This window comes from Hyaena hyaena, unplaced genomic scaffold (assembly GCF_003009895.1).
Source record: "Hyaena hyaena isolate Hyena2069 unplaced genomic scaffold, ASM300989v1 scaffold_368, whole genome shotgun sequence".
NCBI classification, from domain to species: domain Eukaryota; kingdom Metazoa; phylum Chordata; class Mammalia; order Carnivora; family Hyaenidae; genus Hyaena; species Hyaena hyaena.
This window is the reverse complement of record NW_024080989.1, coordinates 500,439-507,612: the sequence shown is the minus strand read 5'-3', so window position 1 is coordinate 507,612 and position 7,174 is coordinate 500,439. Positions and strand designations below refer to the sequence as shown.

The window sequence follows — 7,174 nt, the reverse complement described above, 5'->3', positions numbered from 1 at the left end:
CCATAACTCTGGGGTCTCATTTCTGTCTCATAATTTCAGAAAAGTGGTTCTGATTATTTAATGTTTACTATAACTAACAACAGACCCTACTGTGTCTTCTGGTTTCCCTGATAGAAATGTAAACAGAGACACCTGCCAAAAGTTAGAAGCGGCTAAGACAATTGGGTATTCTATAAATAGAGTAACCATATACTTTATTTTGTAAATAAGTGTGCTTTTGAGATTGAAAAAGATAATAATAACATTATTTTGTCCCCAAGAGAGTGGACTGTTCTGAAATATCACAATACCTGGTTTATGTGTAGAGTGGATGGGGCAAGTTGCTATTCCATCACCTTTCTCCAAAAACCCTTTTAATATGTTGTTCTTGGATACAGGGCATTTCAGGTATTAAACTGATAAGAACAGAAACTACATTTGATCTTAGCCAAAAGGTCGAGAAGTGATCAAATGGGTAATTATTAATAAGTGGGCAACAGGTATAAACCAAGAGTGCCCTGGAATGTATAGTAGCCCTGTCAATAAACCTCTCAGAACTCAATCAAAGTCATCATTCAATAGCCATTTTCCAAATGCCTAAGTACCAAGCTCTGTACTAGGTGTGGAGAGTCTAAGATAACTAACAGATTCCTGCCCTAAAGAGCTTTCAGTATAGCTGGGGAAGCAGACAAAACACCCAGACAACTATAGTGAGGTATTTAAGTTCTGTGACTGATAGTTGCCCAGCATTCTCTGTATGGCAGGCAGGAAAGATACTTGAACTGAGTTTTTAAAGAACAAAGTGTTGGCAAATGGTTTGCAGGAGGTGGCAGAGGGTATGTTGTAGAAGGCTTTCAGGTACCAGATGAGCAATTGGGATAATGAAAATAACAGCATTAACAGCAAGTTCGATTTGCATACCCTTTTAGAGTGTTGTCAAAAATTGGGATGCTGGCTTGGAGGAGAATAGAGAAGCAGCAGCGTCAACATAGCCAGAGGAAATGAGAATGGCAATCCATAAAAGAGATGAACATTCAGCTCTTCAAACAATTTCCATGGAGGCCAATCAACAGCTGCTCCCAAGAGCTCTGTTTTCCACCCACTTCTCCTTCTGCATTCCCCTTGGATGACCTCATCCACTCCCAAAGTTTCAAAGGACAGTTCCTTGTTGATGCCTCTTAAATGGGTATGCTAGTCCTGGGCTTTCTGCTGAACTGCATGCAGGTCTGAATATTCCCTGCTCAATTACTCAAACTCAACATATCTATTAACATTTCTCTTCCTCCCCAGATCTGCTCTTCTCTGGTATTCTGTATTCTACAGAATGACCTCTCTGTCCACCCTATTGCTTGCTTATATATCAGAAACCTAGGAATCATCCGATAAATTCCCTTCTTAGCTCCACGTCCTTCTGATTCTACCTTCCTTTGTATCCCCTGAACCCCTCCCCTCCATTCCCGCCTTGGCTGCAGCTCTTGTCATGTCTAATCTAGATTACTACCAAGCCTCTTAACTCTTCTGCCTGTCACCAATCTGGCCCCCATTCAAACTATCCTCCCTCCTGCAGCCAACGAGAATTTCTAAAACGCACATCTAAGCACCCACACTTCTCTGCTTAAAACCTTTCAGTGACTCCCCACATTGCTTAAAGATCACATCCTTTAGCCTAGCAACTAAGGCCCCTTCTCAGTCAGGTCCATGATGGTTATACATCTTTCGCTAGGCTAGCCACTCAAGACCACTCACATACCTCCATGCCTCACACTGGCTGTTGTCTTTTCCTTCTCACCCATTCCTGCTTCTCTGATTGGCCTTCAGAAGCCTCTCCTCTAAGTTTCAAGAACACAACTTTTCCACATTTCGATGTCTGTCACTCCCACCAGACCAGGGTTTCTCAGTCTTAGCACTATTGACACTTTGGACCACATACTTCTTTGTTGTGTCCCCAGACTTTGGCAAATGTCCCCCTGAGAGTAAAATTACCCCTGTTAAGCACTACTGTCCCAGACTATGAGCTCCTTCAGGGCAGAAACTATGTCTTAGTTACATCCCTAGTATTTCCCATGGTGCCTAAGAGGCAGGGGATATGCAGTAAATATTTATGTAATGAATGAAAGAAAAAAAGAAATGAATGTATTTCTCATTACTGTTGGTGGGACAGTTAAACAGTACAAACTCCAGGGAAGACAATTTAGCAATATCTATAGCAGTTTCAAATTAAGACATCCTTTGGCCTGGTAATTTTTCTTGTAGGGATTTTACAGCTAGAGTCATACATGTGTAAAATGATAAATGTTCCCCAATTATTTATTGAAGCTTTGTTTCCATAACAAAAGATTAGATGCCTAACTGTCCATTAGTGAGACACTCTTTAAATAAATCATGGTCAGTGGAAACTAATTTGACACTAAACTATTTGTAAAAAAAATAAATAAATAAAAATAAATAAATCATGGTCCTTTATACAATGGAACATTACACAACAGTAAAATAGAATGAAAAACCCTACATGTATTGATATGGAAAGACCTCCAAGATGCATTGTGAAATTTTAAACAGCAAAAGTGCAGAATGGGTTATTTGTGTTAAAAAGGAGAGTAAGAGTATATATTTGTACTTATTTAATTATGCACAAAGAAACTGGAAGGATACAGAAGATAACACTAGTAGTTGTGTATATGTGTGCGTGTGTGTGTGTATTAAGGGTGAGGGTGAGGGTGAGCAGTGGAAGGGCAAAAGGTAGGAGGAAGATTTTTCATTGTGTGCCTATTTATACTTGCTAATTTTTAAATCTTATAAATGTATTGCCTACTTGAAATAATTATTTGTATAAGAAAGGCAGAAAATTACAGTGGAATTTACAGGTAATGAAGTGTACAAAACTTGAATAATTGATTAATTCATTATAACGATTATTGCTACAAAGCAGAGTTCTATATAAAAATATAATAAAACCTTTTTCAAGGTCGCCTGGCTGACTCAGCTGAGTCATGTGACAGAGCATGTGGCAGAGCATGTGACTCTAGATCTTAGTGTTGTGAGTTTGAGCCCCATGTTCACTATAGAGCTTACTTAAAAATAAAGTCTTTAGGGGTGCCTGGGTGGCTCAGTCGAGTAAGCTTCCGACTTCGGCCCAGGTCATGATCTCACGTTCCTGGGTTCGAGCCCTGTGTTGGGCTCTGTGCTGACAGCTCAGAGCCTGGAGCCTGCTTTGATCTCTATCTCCCTCTCTCTCTGCCCCTTACGCTCTCATGCTCTGTCTCTCTCTGTCTCAAAAATAAATAAAACATTTAAAATTTTTAATAAAAAATGAAATCTTTAATTCTTCCTTTTCTTTTTTAAGAGAGAAAGTCCTCTTGTGTGAGTGGGGGAGGGGCATAGGAGGAGGGAGTAAGAGAATCTTAAGCAGGATCCATGCCTACCTGGGGAGCCCTGCAAGCTCTATCCCAAGATCCTGAGATCATGACCTGAGCCCAAAGCAAGAGTCAGACGCTTAACAGACTGAGGCACCCAGGTGCCCCAAAATAAAATCTTTAAACAACAACAACAACAAACCCTTTTCAAAACCATGTTCATTTATGTTTCATGGAAAATTTTTGGGTTCATCTAGTTATAATAAGCTTTCCTCTAAATAAAGCTTTTGTGCAACAAATGTTTTCTCTAGTCCAATGTAACAGTTCGTAAGTTGCTTTTTTCCCCCCTATACATTCAAGTAGCCATTCCTCTGGTATTTCCTGAGAAACTACTTGGTATAAAGCACAGCAGTAGATGTTTTGAGGGACATGAAATGAACAAGACACACTCCCTGTTTTTGAGTGGCTTATAAACTAATCAGAGCTCCTCATGTCTGGAGCCTTTTCTTTGCTCAAACCTTTGCTCAAGTGTCACCTCATACTCTGATCCAACTTTCTAAAATAGCCACCATCACCTCACCTCAATCTTCATTCCTTTACACTTCCTTATTTTCCTTCATATCACTTACCACTATTTGACAAATTACAAATTCATTTGAATTTGAGAGCTTATCCAATTAGAACAGTGCCTGCTCCATAATAGGCTCTCAAATGAATGAATGAATGAATGAAGAAAAGAATGGCTGCAGCATCCCCTATTATAGGGTGTGGTGTAAATAATACTGAAGGTAAAATAAAATATGTGGACCTGAAGAATTGGAGATTCTGCATATGAATTTGAGATGGGGAAGGTTGAAAAGTTGTCATAATGAAGTACAGAGGCCTCATGTGCTTTATATTAGTCAGAAATCATCCTTAACCAGCTTATAGGAGACAAAGTGGGGTTTTCCCAACAAACTGAAGGTATACCTGAGTTATGTACAAAGATAGTAGAAGACTAGAATCAAAATCCAAGCCAGTGCCCCAATATAAATTTACCTAAAAACTCAATGATTCTCAATCGTCTTTGTAGGATAATGTTCAGAACTCTCAATGGTACTTAAGCCCTACTTAAATTCTCTTGATTGTAAGGTCCCTTTCTCTACCTTTTTTTGGCCTAAGCCAAAGAGGAGAGCTGAAGCTTTTGTTAAGTTATCCTGGTCTTTTAAAGGGTGGTTGGTGGACAACTGGGGTGTGGTTTGCATTCTTTTCCAGCCACCTGAATGGCAGGTTGAATAGGCTTAATGGATCTAAGATGATGACAGAGAAGGTTGGTGACTAATGCATTTGCCATCTCGTTTCCAGAAAAATCACTTGAGTGAAAACTTTCTTGTCATCCTTGATCAATCTTGTTAAAGGGAGCTAGGCTGGTATCAGTCCAGTGTTGAGTATGTGCTTGTACATACATGAAATAGTGAAATCAGAGTCTCATTTTAGAATACCCCTTCCATGTTTTGCTTCATGACAATGACTCTCATTCTCCACGATCTGACATCAACATTGGCACTTTTGACACCCCCCGCCCCAGAAACTCCTATATCCCTTAATTTCAGTGACACAACCCTGCACCACTACTTTCAATGCAAAATCATTTGAAGTTAAGAACTTGTATTGGGGGGGGATCGTCTGGCTGGCTCAGTCCAATGAGCATGCGACTTTTGATCTCAGGTTTATGAGTTTGAGTCCCAAGTTGGGTGTAGAGATTGTTTTTAAAATTGTTTGTGATGAAAAACATAAAAAAGAACATGTGCTGGAGTCACACGGCTAGGGTTTGACTCTAGACTTTGAACCTTGCTGGGTGAGCTCAGTCAAGTTGCTTAAGCTCTCTGACTCTCAGTGTCTTCAAGCGATAGTACTTATATCATGAAGTCACTGTGAAAATTAAATGGGTGAATAAATTTTAAATATTGTTCCAGAACATAATAAGCACTTGGTTAGTTGTCATTATTTTTTTAAATTTTTTTAATGTTTTATTTATTTCTGAGAGAGAGAGAGAGAGGCAGCGTGAGCAGGGGAGGGTCAGAGAGAGAGGGAGACAAAGAATCCAAAGCAGTCTCCAGGCCCTGAGCTAGCTGGCAGCACAGAGCCTGACGCAAGGCTCGAACCCATGACCCGTGAGATCATTTTCTGAGCCGAAGTCAGACGCTTAACCAACTGAGCCACCCAAGCACCCCAGTTGTCATTATTCTTTACTTGAATTTTCTCTGGCTCCTTCTCTGGCTCCTCTTCCCGTTCCCTGAATGTGACTTAAAATTTGCCTCTTTTTCTTTTCTTCTCTACACATTTTCTTTATTTTAGATATGTAATCCTTCCTCTAGGAAGGATTGTATGGGAAGGATGGCGAACTCTGTGCTGGTTCTGATTTTCCTCCTGAACTCCAGACATACTTCTAGTGCTGACCAGACATTTACTTGATTGTCTCAACAGTACCAAAATCGACACTCCCAGACCCCAGACTCATCACCTCAGGAAAACATTCTTTGATGTCTTCCCAGACTTCCATGTTCAAATAGTTAATAAGCCCTTCCTTTATAATCCTTTGTTATCTATATTGTTCCATTTCCAGCGCTACCCTCTAATGTCAGCCTTTCTGACCTCACACCTGGGTTGTTCCAACTGCTCCAATTTCTTTTACCTGCACATCAGCTAATCACAGAATGTACAAAAAATGTCCCAAGATTCTTCTACTCAGGAAAATTTAGGTCCTCTCTCTTATCTAGCATATAAAATCCAAATCCATAACTTAGCATTTAAGGTCTTCCTGGCTCTGGCTCCCAACTGTCTCCCCATTCTTGCCCCACGCATCTGCACAGACCCCACGTTCTAGCCACCTTGATTTCTTCAGTCTCTGTGTCTTTACTCACATCACTCAGCTTAAGATGGCTCTTCACCCAACTCCAGCTATTGGAACCCTACATGCCACCTATCCTTCAAAGCCTAGTTAGTGTACTCCTTCCAGGAGGCCTTTGCTGACTTCTCAGTTCCTTTAAGCTCTTTCGGGCTTTCTGTCATTTTTATGATACTTACCACATACTGCCCTGTATTGTAATTATTTATTTCCATGGCTTGACTTTGCTGATACACTGCAAACATACTGTGGGTGGGAATCCTCTTCTGTATATATCTTTGCATCGGACTTGCCTGGTTCAATACCTTTCACATAGTAGATTCTTAATGTGAACGAATGAATGAAATCACAGGCCTACCTTCTATTTGTGTATAATTTTTCCCAAAGATTTGGTGATAACAACTGCTGCCACCGAGTCATAATCTAAAACAGAAAATACACTTTGGAGGATAATTAAATTTCCTTGGCTCATTAAATCTCGTAATTTGGGAAGTGGCTTCAGTGATGTGGTCATTTTTCTGCTAAGTCCCAAACACAGACCATCAGTTCATGAAGAGTCAACATGTGGAAATGTTTATCAGCCACTAAATGCCAGAACAGAGTGGTTTGGCTGCTGCCAACAAGCAATCAATCACAGTATTTAGCTCTTCATACTCTGGATTCAGAAGCTCGTACAGGAATTGCGAGAAATATAAAAACAGTTTAAGATGTTATTATTTCATGAAGGCCTTTGATCTGATTATGAGACAAAATCAGCATACTTGAAGTAATATAAAAATAAATAAGGCTAATGTGCATAGTATTGGTAATAAGTGTCACAGGAATTTAAAGAAAGGAAAGATAAAAATAATACTATTCATCATCTGAATGCAAAGTATTTGACAATTTATTATCATTTATTTCATAAAATTTCTCCCCAAGTCTTTTGAGCCAAGCATCAGTATTCTCATTTTAC

The 7,174-nt window shown here is 39.7% G+C and overlaps 1 pseudogene; it reads right to left on the bottom strand.

The window, feature by feature from the left end:
• Window positions 1-274: 274 nt before the first annotated feature.
• On the bottom strand, window positions 275-447 carry LOC120243786 (annotated as a pseudogene).
• Window positions 448-7,174: the final 6,727 nt, after the last annotated feature.